Genomic DNA, 22,249 nt, shown 5'->3' with positions numbered 1-22,249 from the left:
TTACTCAACCTGAACAGTCTCTGAGAGCATGTAATTATATATTCAGGCAAGCTTCGGTAGCTTTTATATTAGCACCTTTGCTAATACAATATTTGTTGTCATTGCCGCTGTTGCTGAAGCTCTGCATAGGCAGATCCACAACAGACTAGCCTCTATAGATATTTCAGTAAAGTGTATCCATGAGCTGAAGCCATCAAAATGATCCCCAGAGCTTGTTTCTTTTTTATCACACTGCCCATTTGGCATTTTTGCCATGCATATTAATGTTGGTGTTAATGTCTATACTTTGTCACAATTTGTCTATAGTTTTTTCAGATTTCTTGGGCCAGTGCCCTAGTTCACTCTACAAAAATAAATATATCTGCAGGCCCTATTTTTCTATGTCTGTCTATCAAGCAGAAAGGGCTTTAAATGCAGTTATACCATACATAGTATGATACTATGCATGTTTAAAACAAGGTGTTTCAGTGTCGCCCTGCCCTGGGCGACCTAAAGATTTTTGTTTAATGCAGATATTCAGGGCATTGTGTTTGGGTGTTAAACTCTTCATAGCAACATCAGTAATAACCATGGTGAGATCTTGGCTTAAAGTACTTAAACTCAGCAGTCAGCCAACAAAAATAATTACAGTATACATTTAAAGTCTTATGTGTCACTTAGTATCGTGAACCTGGTAAGAGAATAGGAAATGTAATATGATTTTGTCCATGCAAGATGAGGACAAGTAGCTAAAATACATAGATATAACTATGCTCCCAAATGTCTCTCTGAAAACCCAGAGCAAGCTTTTATCTCAAAAGCAAATGCAAGGTCCCGGGGGGCGGGGAGGGGTGGGGGCTGGTTAATTTATCTCCCTGACATGCGCTTCCTTTATTTGTTTTATTCTGCCAGGCGACAACGGCGCAAAACATTTTGTCAAAGTTGAGTTGCATTGTCCATGAGATGACTACAGTGAGCATCTTTACGACTCTCAAAATTTCCTGCTGTTCTGTGATCATGCATGTTCCTCAAATACATATGTCCGCGCTTCTGACTCAATGCAACAAAGGCTGAAATGAATTCATTTATCATTTGATTTATTCGCATCTGTTGTCTCATATTAGGCTATTACAATGGGCCAGAAACACTGGGCGGAGGCCCATGCTGGGTGTCCCATACTGATGTGTCATTTTTCTGACAAACATACTAATCAGATTCTTATGGAAAGTGCCCTTAGTAATTTATCTGAAGAACAAGGCCACAAATGGTTCCTGAAAGTCAAAGATCTGAAATAGTATAAAACTGTTTAGGGGAGAAAACCAGAGGAGCTGCTATTGCCACAAGCCTGCTATTCTGCTGTTGCCTTCGCTTATTTTAATAGGCTTACAAACACACTACCAGCCAAAGGTTTTTGTCCACTTTTTTAGCTGAGTATTACAGTGATAATAAAAAAACAACTGACTGCACTGATCTAATAGTCAGTTTATACACAACCAGCCAAAAGTTATTGCACATGCTGAGATTTTCTACATTTGTGTGTTACTCACTGAACATTTATTAAAAATATACTCAGTATTCTTTGCTGACAAATACGTTTACAGCATGTTCACCATTTGAGTACCTTTATTAGCAAGAAAATGTCATATCTTTGATTCATCTAAGTAACCTCCTCTAGCAGCTACGACGGCAGAGAAAATTTGAGGGATTATTTCTACAAGGGACATTAAATACTGCTCTGCTTCATGGGATGAACTAGTGCATTTAAGGTTAAAGGACAGCCTAGAATTTGACTATGCCATCACCACCAACCAGTTAGGATGTCAGACATGCACTGTTACATACTCTCTCCATGTTATAATGGAAATTTGGATTATTTGACTTATATTTTCATTTATTATTGTTTGCTCAATATTCCTATGCATAACTAGAGCAAAAAAAATCTGTAGTTTATGAAATAAAGGAAAAGTTGTAAACACCTGTAGTGAGAGTAAACTTTTGACTAGTAGCATATGCAATCCTAGGTAGAGACGCTCCTCTACTTGCGAATGAGTTACTTTCCAAATAGCCGTTCCTAACTTGTAATGGTCGTAAGTCATTATTCAACATCATTTTAAGGGTGTTTGCAAGTACAAAGAACTAGGATGCTGGGAGTACGCACGCTACGCTGCTGTGTGGCGGGAGTAGCGGCCAGAAGTTGTACTACCCGGAATTGTTGCGCAGAAATAAATTGATGTTGCGGACAGGAAACGGGAGCCCAATGAACACAATTTGGACTTACAGTCTTCTTCGTTCGTATGTCTGAAAGTTCAGAAGTTGAAAGTTCGTAAGTAGAGGAGCGTCTGTATTTCTGCCAGTTATATTTAAGGATCCCTTTGCTGTTGTACTTTTGTCTGCATTCTAATCTTCCTCCTCATCCTCAGCCTCCACATGCAGGAGGTTTTCGTCTGTCTCTCTCCATCATTATCACACAGCTTCTGCTAGATAACCTGAAACTGCATTTTGTGAATGGGGCAGTGTCATGGCTCAGTGGATAGCTATGTTGCCTCACACATTAGGGCTGGGTTCTGTGAATAGATGTAATACCGTCAAAGGAATTCTGCACACATTCCATTCATACATACGGTATGTGCAAGATCTTGCATATGTTATTAAGGAGGCCTCATAGATAATTCATTGCAAAGCTTGCTGGGGGCAGCGGGCTAAGTCTCTGGGCCTGAGATCGGAAGGTCCCTGACTCAAGCCAAGCTTTGGCATATTAGACACCTCTGTGGGCCTCTGGGCAAGGCCCTTAACTCCCAGCTCCATGGGCATTACTGCAGGTGACTGCCCTTCACTGCCAAGCTTGCTCTCATTTACATACACTATATTGCCAAAAGTATTGAGATACCTGCCTTTACATACACATGAACTTTGACATCCCATTCTTAATACATAGGCTTTAAAATCTTGCATTTAATATAGAGTTAGCCCAAGCTTTACAGCTATAACAGCTTCAACTCTTCTGGGAAGGCTTTCCACAAGGTTTAGGAGTGTGTTTATGGGAATTTTGACAATACTTCCAGGAGAGCATTTGTGAGGTCAGGGGCTGATGTTTGATGAGAAGGCCTGGCTCGCAGTCTCCGGTTTAATTCATCCCAAAGGTGTTCTATCGGGTTGAGGTCAGGGCTCTGTGCAGGCCAATCAAGTTTCTCCACACCAGACTTGCTCATCCATGTCCTTATGAACCTTACTTTGTGCACTGATGCGCAGTCATGTTGGAACAGGAAGGGACCATCCCCAAATTGTTCCCACAAAGTTGGGAGCATGAAATTGTCCAAAATGGCTTTGAATGCTGCAGCATTAACAGTTTCTTTCACTGGAACTACAGGGCCAAGCCCAACCCCTGAAAAACAACCCCACACCATAATCTCCCCTCCATCAAACTTTACACTTGGCACAATCCAGTCAGGCAAGTACCGTTCTCCTGGCAACCGCCAAATCAGGACTCGTCCATCAGATTTCCAGACAGAGAAGCATGATTCATCACTCTAAATTCCAGTGGTGGCATGCTCTACACCACTGCATCTGATGCTTTGCATTGCATTTGGTGATGTAAGGCTTGGATGAAGCTGCTCGGCTATGGAAACCCTTTCCATGAAGTTACCTACGCACTGTTCTTGAGCTAATCTGAAGGCCACACAAGGTTTGCAGGTCTGTAGCTATTGACTGTGCAGACAGTTGGTGACTTCTGCACACTGTGTGCCTCAGCATGCGTTGTCCCCGCTCTGTGATTTTACGTGGCCTATTATTTCGTGGCTGAGTTGCTGTTGTTCCTAATTGCTTCCACTTTGTTATAATACCACTAACAGTGGACTGTGGAATATTTAGTAGCGAGGAAATTTCACAAATGGACTTATTGCACAGGTGGCATCCTATCACGGTACCACGCTTGAATTCACTGAGCTCCTGAGAGTGACCCATTCTTTCAAAATTATTTGTAGAAGCAGTCTGCATGCCTAGGTGCTTGCTTTTATACGCGTGTGGCTATGGAAGTGATTGGAACACCTAAATTCAATGATTTTGTCCCAATACTTTTGGCAATATAAAGTATGTGTCTGTGTGTCATGAGAGCAAGATGGGATGGAGAAGAAAATTCAATCAATAAAGTGTCATTATTATTGTTAATTTTGTTCTTATCCACTTTTCTGGCCATTGAATTTGATCAGTAAAGGAGCCCCTGTTCTATGTTGCCTGAAATGAGATACCAGGAGATGGTTTTACACAGACTGGCTGAAGATCTCCCTGCTCAAAGATTTCCCTCTTTCCTCTGATCTCTTGAGTCTGGCTCAGTGAGTTTCTGGTTTCCCAGAATCACAGTAATCAGCACTGAGTTTCCCTGAGGACCTGATGTGAGAGTATCCCAAGAGTGCTCGCATGCAGTAAAAAAGAAGCCTGCCTACACCCCTCCCCCCTCACAAACTCATACTTGATGTTAACACCACCGATCAGTAAGCCAGAGCTCTCATTGTGCATAGGTTAAGAGAGTGGCATGGGATTGGCTTGGCTAAGGCTAGGAAGGAGGTGCTTGGGTGAAGGGGTGTGTCTTACAGAAAAAGAATAGCCCCCAGTGCTCAGAGCTGTTTTTAGAATCTCTCTGTGAGTCCATTCTGCTGCCGGGACACGGAGCACAGCTAGCTCCCTCCTCCTGCAGGAGAACCCCTTCCCTGCCTTCCAGGGACTTGCTCTTGCAGATGGAGCCCCTTTCCCAGGATTGAGTGAGTAAATTAAAACATGAGGTATTTTTCCATTACCTGTGCTTTTGTTTTAGGCGTCATGCTAACTGGATGTGCTGCTATAGCAAGTGTGGTTATAGAGTGGCTGCAGATTTTGCATGTCTGAAGGAAACGTGGTCCTAATGAAGAGAGAATGTTAGTAAACTTAAGGCTTTACTGAGGTTTACTCAAACGAGGGTGATGACAGCTGGGAGCTTTATTTCCAGCAGCCTTGGTGAAATGTGCTCGTAGATGCTTGTGAAAAGCAGGAAGGAAGGACTGAGACAGCCACTGGTAACTGTATTTTCCCACTTTGCAGTCAGGAAGAACAATATGCAGTAAGCATACCGATACAGGAACCTGATGCAGGATTACCAGAACTGGAGGACAGCCGATGCAAGAAACATAAAAGTGCTCTGAGATGGAATTATAAATGACGTGCATCACACGGGTGAAAGGTATGAGAGAACAATGCTCTGCATGTAAACATATATGATGAAAATGGAAAACCTCCAACTGGTGGAATAAATCCTCTCTTGAGTTGGGTTTGTCATGGGAACCCAAAGGGAATGTCTCATTTTGATATCCTACATTTGGCAGTCACTGGGCAGACTGAGAGCCTCTTCCTGTGCTTAATGAGCCGTGACACCCCTCCCCACCCCACCCCATCACATTCACACACACACACACACACACACACACACACACCTTCGTAGTTATGTCATTGTAGGGACTCTCCATTCATTTTTATGGAGAAAACTGTAATCCCAACATCATGACCTTAACCCCTACCCAGCCCTAACCTTAACCATAAGTAACCAAACAAAATACAGGACGTTTGGCATTTTTAGTTTTTTGATTGCATTCACAGATCTTTGTGGGGACCTGAAAATGGTGCCCACAACATATAAATAACAAGTTTTTATTACACTGTAGGGAACACGCACACACACACTGCCCTCAAAAATAGATTAATCATCAACAATTCTCACCCTGGAAACAAAAAGGAGGGGGGCATATTCGTGTGATGCCTAAACCCAGTGATCGTATTTGCCAGGGAGTTCCTGAACACACACTGAAAAAGTCACGTACACACTTGAGGGACAGAATCCCCCACGGCGTCTCTCGCTTGCTGAGGCAGCACTTAAGGTCCCTGGGGATTTTTTTTTTTGGACCCCAGCCCATTACAAGGAAATGCAACCTTTTTGACCCCTTCCCCTCGAACAAACTACACGTTCCACATGCTGTTACACAATGTAACAGTGGAATACTTGGGGTTTATTGGGTCCACATGTGAAGTATTCCTTTATGAAAAGGCATTCAATGCATGATACATAAAAACTGTTTTAAACAAAGGTTTAACAAAACAATAGATACTTGTAATTGATGTATGTTTACACAGTTTTCCTGAGAGTAAGAGTCAACAATCTTGTTACAAATAGACTGATTTATTTAATCAGGTTAAACATACAGAAGGAATATATACAGTATATAAAAAATTTTCTAGGTCCTTAAAAAAGTATTGAATAACTTCCAATGGAATAAAGGAGTTGAAATATAATGCCATTGTAAAAACGGGCACTTGAGCATAGTTTAAATTAACATATCATTGGGAGAAATACTATTAAAGATGAAATTGACTTAGTAGAATTTATAGAAAGCAACACATACAGATAATGATGAGCCCATAAAAACAGACTTAATTCAAGCCCAAACAAGGGTTCCAAAGTAGCAGTTCTTCTGCAGTATAAGAATAATTGTTTAATCCCTGAAGGGCACAAGAGCAGATCGCGTCAGTCATGGAACCAACAATCCACCAGGGTTTCAAGGAGCATTAAGTGCTTGGAAGAACATGAGAGAAATGTCATCCTTTGTCCTGCTAGGCTTTCAGCGTCATAAAGCTAGTGACAAAGCTCTGCCTAAAGCAGAGAATATTGCTGTAGACACAAAAAAACCCAGTGAGGTTCACAACCTTAGCAGACAAGTTAATTTGGATCCAATCATATAAGTTATAAATTGCCCCTTTATGTGGCTGAATAGTTATGTTGCTGATAGCTGCCATCTTCTGAATAAAGTTTGCTCCCTAAAAAAGGCTGCTGGCACAGGCCATGCACCAAGCAGTACACGTTCTTTTCAGGGGGACACAGCTAATTTCATACTATATGTACAGGAAGGCAGCAATAATTTCCCAAAAGAATGAAGGGGAAAACGCAACGGTCCTGAATATCCTGTTTACTAAAATGGCCAAGTGCTCACAGCCATGTGCATTTATTTTAGTGCTGTCACACAATGGGTGGGTTGAAAATACTGCAAGAACTGGGAGGCCCACTAACAGTGTTTTCCTTTACCCCCTGCAAGTAATTCTATAAAACACTTAACAGCTCCTTACACGGCCTCATAAAGTCATTCACGCAATTGTCAGACAGTCCTGCAGGTGGGCACCCCTGAGTCAGAATTGCTGTCTTCTGCAGGGAAGAACTCCAAACCACTGCCACACGAGCACTGCCCACTCCTGGGGATCTTTTTCTGAACCCCCCCCCATCGAGCGCAGCCCACTCCTGGGGATCTTTTTTTGAGCCCCCCTCCCCCCACCAAGGAATAGCTCTGGCTGCCAGCTTGTTTCCCCCACTGGGTTATTGCCATGGGGGTGTGCTCATTTTCACTAATGAGCCAGAGCGGCGTAAACGTGCTCGTTCCCCCACTGTGTGCTGATTGTAGCATGTCCATCATGTCTGAGTTTTCGTCCCGCTGCTGAGTTACTGCTGTAATGCTACACTCCAGATTTATCTCTCTTTTGAGACAGTAGACAGCATTGAACATGGCCATGTTATTTTGGGGTGTCCTAAGGCAAATGTGCATTCAGTGTTGACAGACAACATGCAAATATTCCCTTTTATCCCCTCAAAGATGCTCTGTTCTCCCAGAGCAGATAAAAATTGATTAATAAGGCCTTTTGCTGTTAAAGTTGCCTGGGAAATTTCTGTTTGACCATCTAATCCTCACAAACCAGATTTTACCTCATATCCTTGTGCTCTAAATTGGTTTGCATACATTTGATTGTGTAGGACAGTAAGAATTATTCTCTCCATATCCAAACCTGTGACTAGAGGACTTTTTCCACAAAGAAGAAATATATTCTTCTTCGGGAAATAAAGAAAACGAATAGGATATTAAAATTAAATTATAATAAGTGGGCAGCTGCTCTAGTCTACATTTTACCATAACAACCAGAGGAGGTCAGAATGCATTTAAAGGACTCCTTTTGCCAGCGATTGTTCTCATGTGACTGCGCAACGTTATTACAAAAGAAGTCCTGTTGTTATCTTCTTCAACTGCAGGGTGTAGCAAGAGAAGGACTTCAAACAGAAGATGCTGAGAACATAAAGAGGCATATAGAGACATATAAAGGCACATAGAGGCAGTGGGGGATGGCCTAGCATGTCACTGCAATAGTTAGTAAACTGTAATTCAAACAAGGAAACTCATTTGTCGTCGTTTGTATCTCTCCTGGATCAGCTAGGTGCATGTGCTGGAACAAGCAATAACAACTGAGATGTTTGCTGTCATACAAAAGAACCATAAGGCTTTCACTTCAAACCCCAAGACCCTGGGGACAATCTTTGAGAGCTGGTATATGTGTGTGTGAGTGTGTGTGTTGTCCAGAAATACCTTACCTAGTGGGGACCAAATGTCCGCATAATGTGACGCATACCCATTGTTTTTTTTTTGGAGGAAACTTAGTTTTCTAAAAATCCATGACTGCAATCAAAAAAATAAAACTGCAAAAAGTCTTGTATTTTGTTTGCTTACTTATGGTTAAGGTTAGGGCTGGGTTACGGTTGTCATGTTGGGATCAGGGTTTTCCCCATAGAAATGAATAGAGTCCCCACAAACATATAATTACCAACCTGTGTGTGTGTGTCTGTAGAGGGTAATCCCAGTCCTGCTGACTGAGGAAACCAACCATGTTATCTTATCAGTTCCACATACCCAAACCCTTGAAAAATTCTAAACTGAAAATTTATGCAATGTTTAAAGAACAGATACTCAGATAAGATAAGTACAGTTACTGTACATCTGGTGCACCCTCAAATGGTCAGACTAGGTCAGACAGGTTACACTGCACATTGCTACTCATTTCTAAGTAGGGAATCGTTTCTCCTTTAATCCAGAATGGAAAGTCAGCTCTACACTCTGGCAAAAGCTTCTAAAGCTTCTGTCATCCTGAGTGACAGTCATCTTATACATAATAATCACTGTGTTCATGATGTGAAGAAAAAGGAGCATAGAACCTTCTGACCCCAACCCCCCCACCCTCATATTAAGGAGCATTGCCTATCAATTTCATCCCAGACCAGTGGTTTCCGTTTGAATAACGCTGTGGTCTTGAGGTAGATGTCTACATGGATAGGAAAATGAGCCTAAATACGTAAATGCCCATGGAGCTGTTAGGACACATAAAATTACAGTCTAAGAATCTAATTTCTCTTCTTGTCAGGATGAAAAAGATACATCACAGTGGACCTATACAGCCTGCTGTGCCACAACCGGAAAAACAGAGCACCTTAAATATGCATTGTGTTAGGGGAGAAAGAAAGGCCATCAAAACGAATTCCTGAAATACCAGCCCATGTTCAATAACTACATACAAAAGGATAAAAAGAAAACATAAATACAAAAAAAAATAATACAAACAAAAATAAGCTAAACCTTGTTCTCAATAGAATTGAATTACCACACCACTGGAAACAGTAGCTGCTTGGTTAAAATCTCAAAAAAAAAACAACACTGAGGTAAATTTCCAAGTCTGAGGTTCACTGCAGAACCAGTGCCTCATAGGACAGGTTGTTGTTGAGGTTGTCATGCTGGGTTGGGCTGAACTTCTCCAATGGTATTTAAGAAAAACGTCACTTCAGGCGAGACTACTTTACCCAAAGCAACATACAATTAAGGAAGCAGGGTGAGCTAGTTCCTAAAAGTATAGGAGCTTTGCTCAAGATCCCAACAGTGGAATCACTCTGCCAACTAGAGTTGAACCAGTGACCTTCCAATCACTGGCGTATAGTCCTAACCCACAAAGCCACCCACCACCCATTATACCTGAGGGTCAATTAAAGCTTCAAATACATGCAGTTACTGCAAAGCAGTGGATCCTTAAAACAACACTATGATAGTGCGTGTATTCACCGATCAGCCATAACATTAAAACCACCTGCCTAATATTGTGTAGATTATCCTCATCAAGTCAACACCTTGAGCTCATTTTCATATTTCTCAAACCATTCCTGAGCAATTTTTCAAGTGTGGCAGGGTGCATCATCCAGCTGAAAGAGACCACTGCCATCTGGGAATACTGTTGCCATGAAGGGGTGTACTTAGTCTGCAACAGTCAGTACATTTACATGCACACTAAGATAATCAAATTATTGTGTTAGTCCGGCTAGAACCGGACTTTGAAAGTACATGTAAACACGTTAGTCCGACTGAAATCGCACTAAATCAAATTTCTTGAAGTCGGACTAAGACACCCTGATAATGAGATTGGGAGTTGATTTACTTCTGCATGTCTGCGTTCAGTCGGATTCAGACAGGCCTAGGCGCTCGGCACATGCTCCACAGCCCCATGCATGTATACTGTAATATGGACCGGAGTCCGATTTAATGGCATAGAGCTAAAAATGTAGCTTGACTTATCTGTGCATGTATCTGTGCATGTCCTTTTTATCATTGCAAGCATTAACTTTTTAGCAATGTGCGCTACAGTAGGTCTCCTGTAGGATCGGACTATATGGGCTAGCCATCACTCTTCATGCGCATCAATGAGACTTAGATGCCCATGACTCCATTACTGATTCACCAGTTGAACTTCCTTGGACCATTTTTAGTAGGTACTGACCACTGCATACCAGGAACACCCCACAAGACCGGTAATTTTGGAGATGTTCTGACCCAGTCGTCTAGCCATCACAATGCTTCCAACACAAGAACACGATTTGTTCCTTTGCCTAATATGTAATGGCACCCCTGACAGGTGCCATTGTAATGAGTTAATCAATGTTATTCACTTCACCTGTCAGTGACTTTAATGTTATGGCTGATACATGTATATGTACCCTGTGATGGCCTCCCATCCAGGGTGTAGCCCAGCTTTGTGGCCCGTGCTGCCAGAGACAGGCTCCAGGACCGATGGATGGACCAGGTCACAGACTAACAGCCCACATGACTTCCCACCTTGCCGGCAGCAGCTGAAGTGAAATAATGAGTGTTTATACAAAAGAGACAAGGGGACAAGCTCAGGAACATTCATTCTGGACTGAAGTGGATCTCTTCACTTTGATTGCTCAATAAAAAGGTAAGTACTTCCCCAATAACTCCCCCACCCCCCACAGCTCCCCCAATAGACACTCAAACATGCCACAAATTAAGAGGCTATTTCAAGCTAATAGCCAGATATCAGACAAACGCCTTTGAATCTTGTCAAGTGGCATCACTGAATGTTGAGAGAGATCTAATTCTACGAATACACTTACTGGATATTTCAATAAATGCCGCTAAAAATAACTTTAGACTCCAGAAAGGACAACACCAGCACTGCGTGAGTAGTAATGCCTCTTTATACCTCCAGAGTTGGTATAATTCTAGCATTCAGCCAAATGTGTAGGGAATTCACATGCTTTCCCTATGTGATTGTTTTCCTTTGGGTACTCTGGTTTCCTACCACAGTCCAAAAAAATGCATTTTGGTTCCTGTCCTCTATTGTCATCTGACTTTCTTTCATTTCCTTGTCTTCCCTTTTCCCCGTCTTAGAATTATTTAGTATAAATGATACAGGAATATACCACGACACACCCATATAATGGACATTGGGGCAACTCTATTGTGAACGGCACTATATAAATATAAAAAAATATGTATATAAATATATATAATACAAATATAATCTGAAACATTGTCCACCATTATCTGTCTGGCAGACAAATTCTGTTAATCTGAAAATCAATATTGGACTCTTGGAGAATCTCACCTGGATTCTTCAAACTTCAGTTAGCCTTGCTTTGGATTTTGAAGGCTTTTACCACACTTTGTGTGGTAATTTTACTCTGGGTCTGTCACTCCCTGTATCTTACAGGAGACAAAGACATTAATAGAGCGTAGAAGTCAGATTTCTTTTACATCTGTCTGCTTTCTGTTCAAGGACATTCAGAAGGACAGAAAAATAATTTTTCTGGCCCCAATTGCTCTCTATTTCTGTTTTTTTGTTTTGTTTTGGAAAACAGGTGGAAAAAGTGAGCAGTTTAATGACAGCCAGAACCCAGCCTGGACATGAACTTCACAGTCCTCTGTTTTCAATTAGTCATTTTACTTCTATCCCAAGTTGAGTCCACGTTCTGGGGGCAGCATTCTGGAGTCCATGTAGATGGGGAGACACTTGATGAGGGGACCATGCGGCTGACTCGCCTGACATTTTCTTAAACTTTTGCTTTCCTACTGAATTTTCCTTTTTCCAGGTGCCTGCAATGTGACCAAATGTATTGGGGGATGCTCAAATGCAAAGGGGATGCTCAAATGCAAAGGGGGATGCTCAAATGCAAATGGGGATGCTCAAATGCAAAGGGGGATGCTCAAATGCAAAGGGGGATGCTCAAATGCAAAGGGGATGCTCAAATGCAAATGGGGATGCTCAAATGCAAAGGGGATGCTCAAATGCAAATGGGGATGCTCAAATGCAAAGGGGATGCTCAAAGGCAAAGGGGGATGCTCAAATGCAAAGGGGATGCTCAAATGCAAAGGGGGATGCTCAAATACATCCTCTGATGTTTTTTGTGTTAATCCAAGCGCCATATGGGCGTGACAATAAAAAAAAATACTTACCCATACATTCATGCATTTACTTGTCCACATTTTTAGCTGAGTATTACAGTGATAATAAAAGATTGAAATGTAATAAATATATTCATTAAAAAAACAATTGACAGCACTGATCTAATAGTCAGTTTATGCACAACCAGCCAAAAGTTTTTGCACATGCTGAGGTTTTCTACATTTGCGTGTTACTCACTTAACATTTACTAAAAATACACTCAAAATATTCTTTGCTAACAAATAAATTTACAGCATGTTCACCATTTGAGTACCTTTATTAGCAAGAAAATGTCATATCTTTGATTCATCTAAGTAACCTGCTCTTGCAGCTACGACAGCAGAGAAAATCTGAGGGATTATTTCTACAAGGGACATTAAATACTGCTCTGCTTCATGGGATGAACTAGTGCATTTAAAGTTAAAGGACATCCTAGAACTTCACTATTCCATCACCACACAACAAGGTAATAGGATGACAGTCATGCACTGTTACAAACCCTCTCCATGTTTTAAAGCAAATGTGTTTTATTTGATTTAAATTTTACTTCATAGTCGTTCACTCAACTTTCCAGTGCTTAATAAGAGTAAAAAATCTACAGATTATGAAATAAATGGAAAAGTGTGAAAACCTTCGACTGGTAGTGTATATTGTTTGCAAGTTTACTTTTTTTGTGAAATATACCCAATGTGAACTGCTCACTTCTTAAAATGGTCTCCTGGAGCTCAATGAACCCTTCTAATAGCTCTTCAGGACCAACGGTGTCTGGGGGGGGATTACAGTACATGTGGAATGGAACAGTCAGCCACTCCCCCCATCCTTCTCAGAAGCTTCCACTGCCTCGCATGCCATTACTAATGGACCATTAGTAGACTGTTGGCAAGAGCATGTGGAATACTACCTGGCATAGAGCCAGTTAACAGTTTCAAATATTTAGTTCTCAATAGAATTTCATTGAAAGCTGCAGCTGAGTGTAAATGGCTCAAGACCACAGCATATCTGGGAGTGTTTGTTTTTCTAGCTGTTCTGAACAGTGTAGAGACCATGCAGGCTCCTACTCTGTTCCAGAATTCTCAGAACAACACATTGAGCCATTTGAGCACAGCTTTTGTGTATAATCAAGTAGATGTGACAGTTAACTTTACTTACTAATTTCACCACTGTACAAATCAAATTAAATCTAATTAAATAGCCTACCAAAAAGCTTAAGTAATTAACAATGTCCCAGTAGAAATCTTTACCTTAATTCCTACCTTCCCAATTAATTAGATCCTCCAATTAATTACCCGTTAACCCTCATCAAAATAATTGTCAGAATGAATTAAACCATTAAATTACAACAAAGAAACCCCTTTGTTGCAAAGCAATCTGAGATTAAACTTCAAGAAGTGTCAAGGTGCTCAAAGAGCTCTTCAGGGTCATTTGCATTTGCCATTCTATCCTTTTGCAATTGTCCTCTGATATTACCAACACAGATATCGGTAAGATACTTCAAATCGCATGCAATCCACAAACTCTCCGGAATGCTGTCAACTTACTATGCAAATAATGTAAGGGACAATGGAAGGTTTTAAGGTAAGTATAGTGTCCTATTATACAATATCAAGTCTACAAAATCTACAAAAAAAACTGAAATCTACAGTTTTTTGGAGCTTAAATTCACTGGTAAGGCGTCTAATATGGCGCCAAAATAAACAAAGAAAATTACAACAGTGAGAAATTATTTCCTCCATGAGTGAGTATATACATTAATTCTTCAAGCCAACTTTTGATAAATTGACTATTTGTGTTACTAGAAGTATTTGCATGGATAGCTACAATTAGCCACACCGTTAAGAACAATAAAAATGACAATTAACATTTAATGGTAATGTTGGAGATACACTGCATTATCATTCACTAATTGTTTTTCGTAATACACAAAGGAACTTTCTGGATAGGGAGGGTTATTAAGGTCCTACTGACACTTAATGACAAATATCATGGCCACAGTTAGCATACCCTCTATTTTCCACCAGGTGAAAGAGGCATCAATTAATCCGACAGAAACTGATATTTGAATTTTAAAGCCAAGCTGAGTGTGACAGATGTGATATCTGGCCTGGGCACTATTTGCTAAGCAGAAATAGAGCTGTGAGCCCCGTGAGGATATGCTTAAGAACTGCAGCTAATGCCTATGTCTTAAAAGGTCCTTGCTGCTTTCCCTGCAGCACAGAATGCACTGCTCCTAATTGCAGTAATTTATAGACTAATTACTTAACAACTTCCCTTCATAGCCTGGAAATGTTTTAGGAGCATATTCACATCAGGAAAACTTCAAATGTTCAGGTCAAGTCCCTTATTTGTTAAAGGAGTGCTTTCTCTACATTGATTTTTTTATGAGTGGTTTTTCATGTTACATGTGCCTCTGGTTCAATGACTGGGGGTAAAATAGTTAATTGTAATTATGGGAAAATATCCCAGCACTATGAAGAAATATCCATCATCCACTCCAGTGGCCCCTACAAACATGCCCAAGGGTTATAGGATTTTAGTAATAAAGTTAACGGCATGAACTTGTAACCTAAAAGCTAAAGGTCCTAATATGGACACTATTTTCCTAACCCTGATGCAGAGTAGCAAATCCGTTTTTTTCCAGTGGAAAATATCAAGATACACATTGTAAATCAATTTGGATGAAAAGCATCAGTACAAGTAAAGTAAATAGAATTATCCTTCCATGTGGAACATAAGGCATGAAATGGGACGATTTCCATCATGCAAGGGGAAACGCACATAGCTATTATTTGTACATGATGGTCAGGGAATACAGGTTGTAAACACACCTCTGGCACTCCATAAGCAGACCACAGCACCATTTTTAAGTCTGAGCTGAGGACCACAAATGGATCCTCTATGGTTTCGCACAAGAAACTAATTAAATCTCCATTCCAAAGAAAATGGAGAACCAGAGAAAAAAGAAACCTTAAATCCAAGTTTGGCTTTTCTCATTCTCATGCTCCATACCACATCAGCATCACTGATCCCAGAAAAAGGATATGGTCATGCATACAGGTATGAGCTTTTGTCAAACTGCATATATTTCACTCCAAGTGCAAGGTGTGCTTCTAGGAAGATTCCGAAAACAGCATAAGACCCCAGAGGAGCTTACCATGCTCCTCCAGAACTACCCCCACAGCAGTTACGCCAACATTCACAGACGTTAGGTAGGTGTCCAAAATATTCAAGCACTGGAACAGAGTTGCAGCTGAGAGCTGTAATGTTTCCACAGCTCATTCCCTTACACACACTGCAGAATGTTCTGACAGTCTCCAGTGTAAGAGGCTGAAGGCGCAGTGCACAGGTGGACATGTTTCAGCTCTGGGCTTGTAGCTTTATCTGTGTTGGGTTTGGGCTTTCCAAATTCATGTGGTTTATCAGTGCAACGAGCCTAAAGACAACTGTTCATGTAAATTGGTGATGCTAAATGTGATGGGAGGGGAGGACCAGGTGGCATGGATAGGGTGAATAAAGTTCTACTGGGGTATGTTTACTGGGGGAAATAAATGAAAATGGGAGGTGGAAACTGAGGGGAACACTAGATGGGTGGGATTTCCCCAAGGTGCAATCCCAGGAATTAAGCAGGACAGCAGAAGGGGGCATTGATTCTGCTGGAGTGGTAGTGCTCTGGCGGGAGAGGCAGAAAAATAAGCTTTTTGAAAGCAGTGTACTCGCACTGCTACTGCTGGTCTCCCTATATTCGGCGGGTGCAGGTGCATCGGTTTCATACTAACATTGAGCAGGGGGACGGGAGAGGCAACGGGTATGTCTGGGACACACGTGTGACGTTATGTTGCATTACAGGGTGCTTCTATAGTCGCGCTGTATACAGTTCGTTTTTTTTATTCGTAACTATTGCCGTTACAGAAAGTGATATCCATCTTCACCAATACGGCAGTTTAAGTCTGGCAATATCCCGCATCATGTACGCTAAATTTGCGGTAATTGTTAAAATTATGCACAGATCGCGAGATTCCGCCGCGAATGTCAGGCCATGCAATTTGGAGAAATGACCTCATGCACCTCAGGGTCTTGATGCCCCTGTCACTCTCCTTCACCATGTCTTCTCTCACAAACACCATAACCTTCCAGAAAGAATCACTTGCACAAATACATTGAATAGCAACTAGGAGATCTTCTTCTAGAGACTTATAGAGGTTATAGGGGATTTGTTAAATCTCTTGGTAGCAATAAATGTGCCTTTCTGCCAGCACTGTTTAAGAACTGAATGATTCTGAGTTTATATTAAATGAGTAATTTACTTCATGGCGTCTGCCAAATAAGCACCAGGTCTGGCCTCGTTTTTTTTGACGGGCTTCTTACACATTCTTATGCCATAACACCAAACACAGTGGAATGAGAACTGCGACAGACACATGCTATGTAGCGCAGCGTTATCAGCGTCGCTATTCCTGCTGTGCTATTAACTAACAAGTTTGCACAATCAAATAACAAGATAATCTTCATGAAACCTAATCGACGAGACGCTTAAATCCCACCATTTCAGGCAATCTTTTATTGTTTAAAACTGGTTAAGATTCCAGTTCTTCACTAAGTTAATGTACGATACAAAACAGCACATGACCTGCCGCCGTTCGCTATACAGTCTCTTCGCACGCGGCTCAGGAAGCGAGTATCTGCCAGTCAAGACTAAACCATTTTAATGGAGGGTAGGAGTTCTCCAAGTAAAAACTTCAGAAAAAACTTTAAATTATGTGATGAGATATATTAATCGTGTGTATTTTCTGAAAATTAAGCATTATATTATATATGATATTATTGAGGGGGATGAGCCCCCAATTTCAACATGGGCGGAGACGTGTCTCCCCTGCCTCCCCTAAATCTACGCATATGGCCGGGTATGCTGTGATCATTTCTCTTGTGTCTTTCTCTGTGCAGCAACTCTCCTGAGGCTATCGCCGTTTGTGCCGGGGGTGCTGATCCGAAATGGTTGGCTGATACGCCACATAAATTGCGTAAATTCTGCTAGTCCGATTTCTGAAAATGGATGCATGGACATATGATAGTTTGCCAAAGAAATATCCTCCACAAATGGACATGACCATCTGTTTTATTACAACTTAGTGATTCTTAAGAGAATGGCTAGTATATTGACACATATTTGTTAGCTTGTTACATAAAAAGAACCACTAAGGGAGTATTTTAATTGACAGCTTCTCAGAGAGACTCGGTAAGTTTTCTGTTAATCTTGGAACATGTCAGTCACTTTAGCCCACGGGTGTCAAACTACAGTCCTGGGGGGCCGGAGCCCTGTGTAGCTTAGTTCTTTCCCTGTTCCACCACAAATGATTCAGCCCAAGAGCTGTGTGGTAATTAGCACAAGGAGTTGAATCAGGTGTGTTAAATGAGGGGAAACCCAAAAATGTGCAGGGCTCCAGCCCTCCAGGAGTGCAGTTTGACACCTGTGCTCTAGCTGAAGACTCCAAAAGCCATATGTTACAAATCAGGGCAATCAGAACAATCTAAAATGCCATTTTGGATTGTTTTGTACCTAGTAATGTAATTCTTGTTATTAAGTTACTAAAATAATGCAATGGTATTTAATTTTTTTGCATGACAGTGCATAGCTGTTCTTTCCATCTGAGAACTTAACACTTTGTTCTCTTTTAAAAATTTTTTAATCGGACTAGCGTAACAATTAATAGTGCTTCTCTGTTGGAGTAGTGAGCCTGACTAAATCTGAATCAGGATTAATTAGCAGACTGGAAAAGTACAATTATTTCTGCCTGTTTATACACAACAATGGGGATCTCAGACCTTGATCCTCTTTGTTGCTACAATCTTCGATATGCTTGTATTCCTGTTTTAATGTCTTATTTTTTTGTGATTTGCATTGCAGGTACCTCCAATCTGTTCACACTTTCTGGCAATTTCTCTGTACCTTTTCATTAAAGGCTGACAGCTCTAAGTCCAGCTGGGTGTTGGCAGGTGCTCAAGCAGATATAAATGCTTGGATCACATCCCATTTTGGTATATTCAAGATTCCACCGGTTTTACTTGTGTGTACATATTCTCAAATTTTCCTTTCAGAGAATTTTAACAGAACTGTGCAGAGCATTTCTCTCATAGACTTTTGTTACTGTTTTCAACTCTTTTCAGGGTCACATACAGAAAAGGATCTTGGTAGAGGTGCAAGACAAAATCCACCTCCTGTATTGGACAACAGTAGAAGAGGACTGTGTCAGCAGTGGATGGTCATCATGGTGACAATGTTTTATCTTCTGTCTGGTTCTTTAGGTTTCCTAGTGCTCATTGTCATGGTAATAAACTACATAAGTAGTACAACTATATTAGTTGCTGGCCATTCTCTTCTTCTTTTACCTTCAAGTTTTCCAAGTATTAACTTTCATTTGTGCTTCAAATGAAAATTTGATTTCAGCTAGAATTCACGTTTATTTTCCTTGCAGTCCATGGTATTCTTAAGTCTTTGCCAGCATCCAAGTTCTAAGCTGAAGACATTCTTCCAATCCTGTTTCTTCTACAGTGAGAATATAATTCTGAAAGTGAAATTCTGATAATTTCTCTTGGATTTTTTTCCAGGTTCTTACAGAGGAATACCATCACCAGGAATGAACACTGACAAGATGAAGCATGATAATATTAATAATAATAATAATTATCATTATGTGCTTTTAACTCCGGTATTTTTTAAATGGTATTGTCAAGAACTACTATATGTTTGATTGATGGCTAATGGAGGCAGTATCTCTGATCAGCATCCTATAAGTCGTTTCTTTTTCAATTTACCAGTCAGTCTCTTCTAATTTTCCCAGTCTGGTTCTTTAACTTTTCTCTTTCCAATGAAGAATAAAGTGGTCTGGAGAAGCAAGGAGCCCACAATTTCCTTCAACAGTTTCACACCTTGAGCATGAACATGTTTTCGACGGGCTCAAATAGTTTCGGGGATGACAGCTGAGCCGCGGGTGTGAAACCGGCAGTAAGGAGGGAGTGCCGGGGAAGCTCTCACTCATTCATTGTGCTTCGCCCAGCTGCCTCTCTCATCTTTTGTCTTTGCTAGAAACACAGTGAAACAGCGAGGCAGAGAGAGAGAAACCAGAAAGGCCACCCTTACTATGAAGAGGAAAAGGAGAAGTATGTAAACTGGCACAAATCGACAGAGGCTCTGCAACTTACAAAATGGGATGAACATGGATTAGTTATGCAATCATCATATTTCCCTCAAGAAACAAAGGCAGCACACTAAGTTTGATATGTTTTTTTTCTCTTTTCCGAACCATTACTTCCTGTTGAGAAGCTGTAGTCTACCACAGTTCTCCTGAGAATTTACACAAACTGACAAGTGGCTCTATGTGGTTGGTGGCTGTAAGTGTCATTAACATTCTGTTAGGTTTGGTACAATCATTAGCCCAGTCCTACTGCAGGACAGCAAGTAGTAAGGAATGACTACTTCATTAGTCCATATTGCCTGTAAAGCTAGCTGAACGACTCTATTATTGTTAAAATTTTATGAATTTACACGTAATATAACATCTTATAGACCTGAAAGAACTGAAACCCATCCCACATCCTGGTCCCCGCAACAGGAATTTTCAGCCTGTTTCCTGTTTTAGATAAAATAATGTTTTATTACAAATCTGCCAAACTGGCCACGGTGCATTCCCTCACATTCCTGTATCTATATCAGAGTCCTATATCAAACTCCCAGTAAATAGCTATAGGGGAAGTAGCTGAGGCTTATGCTAATCTGCCTGTCTGTAATAATAATAAGCAATAATAACAAGCAATACGTTGTTGATCCCCATGAGGAAATTTTCTTTTCACCTCCCCCATCTTACTCTTTATGAGAGAATGCTTGGCTACAAAGGGCAGCCACCTGTTGTGGCACCTAGGGAGCTGGGGGTTAAGGGTCTTGCTCAAGGGCCCACAGACACGCTGAGGCTGGGCTCAGACCAGCAACCTTCTGATCACAGGCACAGAGGCTTAGTCGACTCAGTCACACGCTGCCTATGTGCTATTAGGGCTCTTGGGACCCCTAAGTACAAGATTTCTTTTGTAAGTTGGTGCAGCTCACGCTGTGGGTCGATCATGGCGTTTAAGCCGTAACACAGCAGACCTGATGTCCACACGAGACCAGCCTGAGGAGCATGCTGACCCATATCTCCCATGGATCCTCCAGACATGATGATGTAGCCCTCAGAGGATGTAATGTATTAGTGAATAGTAAACATTAAGAACTATGAGAGAACACTGCATCTTCAAAGAGCAATTAAACTGCTTGATGGACTGAAGCCCTTAGAAGTGATAAGTACCTAACTGGTCATTAGTTCTACCAACTATGATGACTGCTGAAATTACTGGTTTTAGAGGAATTAGACAGGTCCCTAATGTTTTACATGCAAGGTAGGGTCTGACTCGCTGCAAGAACATGTGTGAAGTCCCATGTTCTCAAGCCACTATAATGGAAAGGAGCACAGAGAATAAGTCATGGGACTTTATAGCTTTTTGGAGTTATTCCAAAAAGAGAATAAAACATTTCTGGCAAATGAAAGCCATTACTTATACAGTAAAGGACACCAACTCTGCAGGTTTATAATACTATTGATGAAAGCATTTATTTATAGCAACACTGTTCCACCTGCTGGCCAAAATATGATAGTACAAAATTAATCTGAGACATAATTAAACTATTCTCTCGCCACCATAACTGGCATTTACTCAGTCTGTGGAAAACTGTTTTTTATAGTTTTTTCATTGCCTTTTGCATCTCTGGAATCAGGAGTCTCATTACTTAAAACACAGAGTGTTCCATTGTCTTCATTGAACATTATTATCATGATAATGAGTGCCCGTACCACAAGGGGATTTTCAAAACCAGGGAGTATGTTCTGTGATCTTTAACTGTAGTCTATGGTTCCAATCTCAGACATCATGAAGTGGGTGTGGGGAAACTCGCTGCTCCTTCATGCCCAGGCTGAGGGCTTCATGGCTGGTGTTTTCCCTGGTGAAGAAGAGGATGGCCTTGAGTGGTCCTCATAAGGGTACTGCCTATGCACTCTGCGGTCCTTTTGGAAGAGTTCAATGCTCATGAAGCAAAGAAGGAAGGGGCATGATTGAGAGTGCTGGCCTTCCGGATTTAAACCCAAGTAATGAACTGTAAGAGGACTGCTGTGCAAGCTATGACTTGTCCCAAATAAACTTCATGTTTAGATCATAAATGATCATAGTACCACAACAGCTGAAGACAAAAGTCAGTGAATAATTTTTTAGTTGTCATTTAACGCTGCATATTTTGGAAACTGGCATGAAGAGAGAGACGCAAAACTATCAAGTGATCGCTGCTTGGTACTGTGTTGAATTCGGAGCATGGTAAGGAGACTGGATGGGTTAGGACAAACCTAACAAGCAGTCAGGTTCTGTCATAGCGGTTACCACAGGACTGGTTAGTAGAATGATGTGGTGACAAAATCTGTTAGGCTGAAGAAGGAGCTCTTTAGTGGTTGTGTGGGAGACTTCTAGGATAGAAGAAAGATTCTGACATTCCAGAAAGGCAGTTGTGGAGTTGATGGTCATGGAGAAAAGACTCCCAAAATGGTTTGGGAAACTTTAATAGGAAAGGTAGGCAGGGGCTTGCTCAGGC

General features: G+C 41.1%; 1 long non-coding RNA gene across 3 annotated transcripts; it reads left to right on the top strand.

Annotated features, from left to right (window-relative positions):
• The first annotated feature begins 4,594 nt into the window (after positions 1-4,594).
• LOC125745080 (uncharacterized) lies at positions 4,595-19,806 on the top strand. Of its 3 annotated transcripts, none has more exons than XR_007398556.1 (6): positions 4,595-4,733; positions 5,050-5,188; positions 10,866-11,082; positions 18,491-18,621; positions 18,751-18,854; positions 19,192-19,806. It is a non-coding gene; the product is annotated as an uncharacterized LOC125745080 (long non-coding RNA). The 3 variants fall into 3 exon arrangements; XR_007398554.1 differs by having other exon boundaries at positions 18,491-18,650; XR_007398555.1 differs by lacking the exons at positions 18,491-18,621; positions 18,751-18,854; positions 19,192-19,806 and adding an exon at positions 12,008-12,607.
• Positions 19,807-22,249: the final 2,443 nt, after the last annotated feature.

The sequence above is a fragment of the Brienomyrus brachyistius genome, chromosome 6, assembly GCF_023856365.1.
Source record: "Brienomyrus brachyistius isolate T26 chromosome 6, BBRACH_0.4, whole genome shotgun sequence".
NCBI lineage: Eukaryota > Metazoa > Chordata > Actinopteri > Osteoglossiformes > Mormyridae > Brienomyrus > Brienomyrus brachyistius.
Note: the sequence above shows the minus strand (reverse complement) of the source record. Positions and strands in the feature narration are given on the sequence as shown.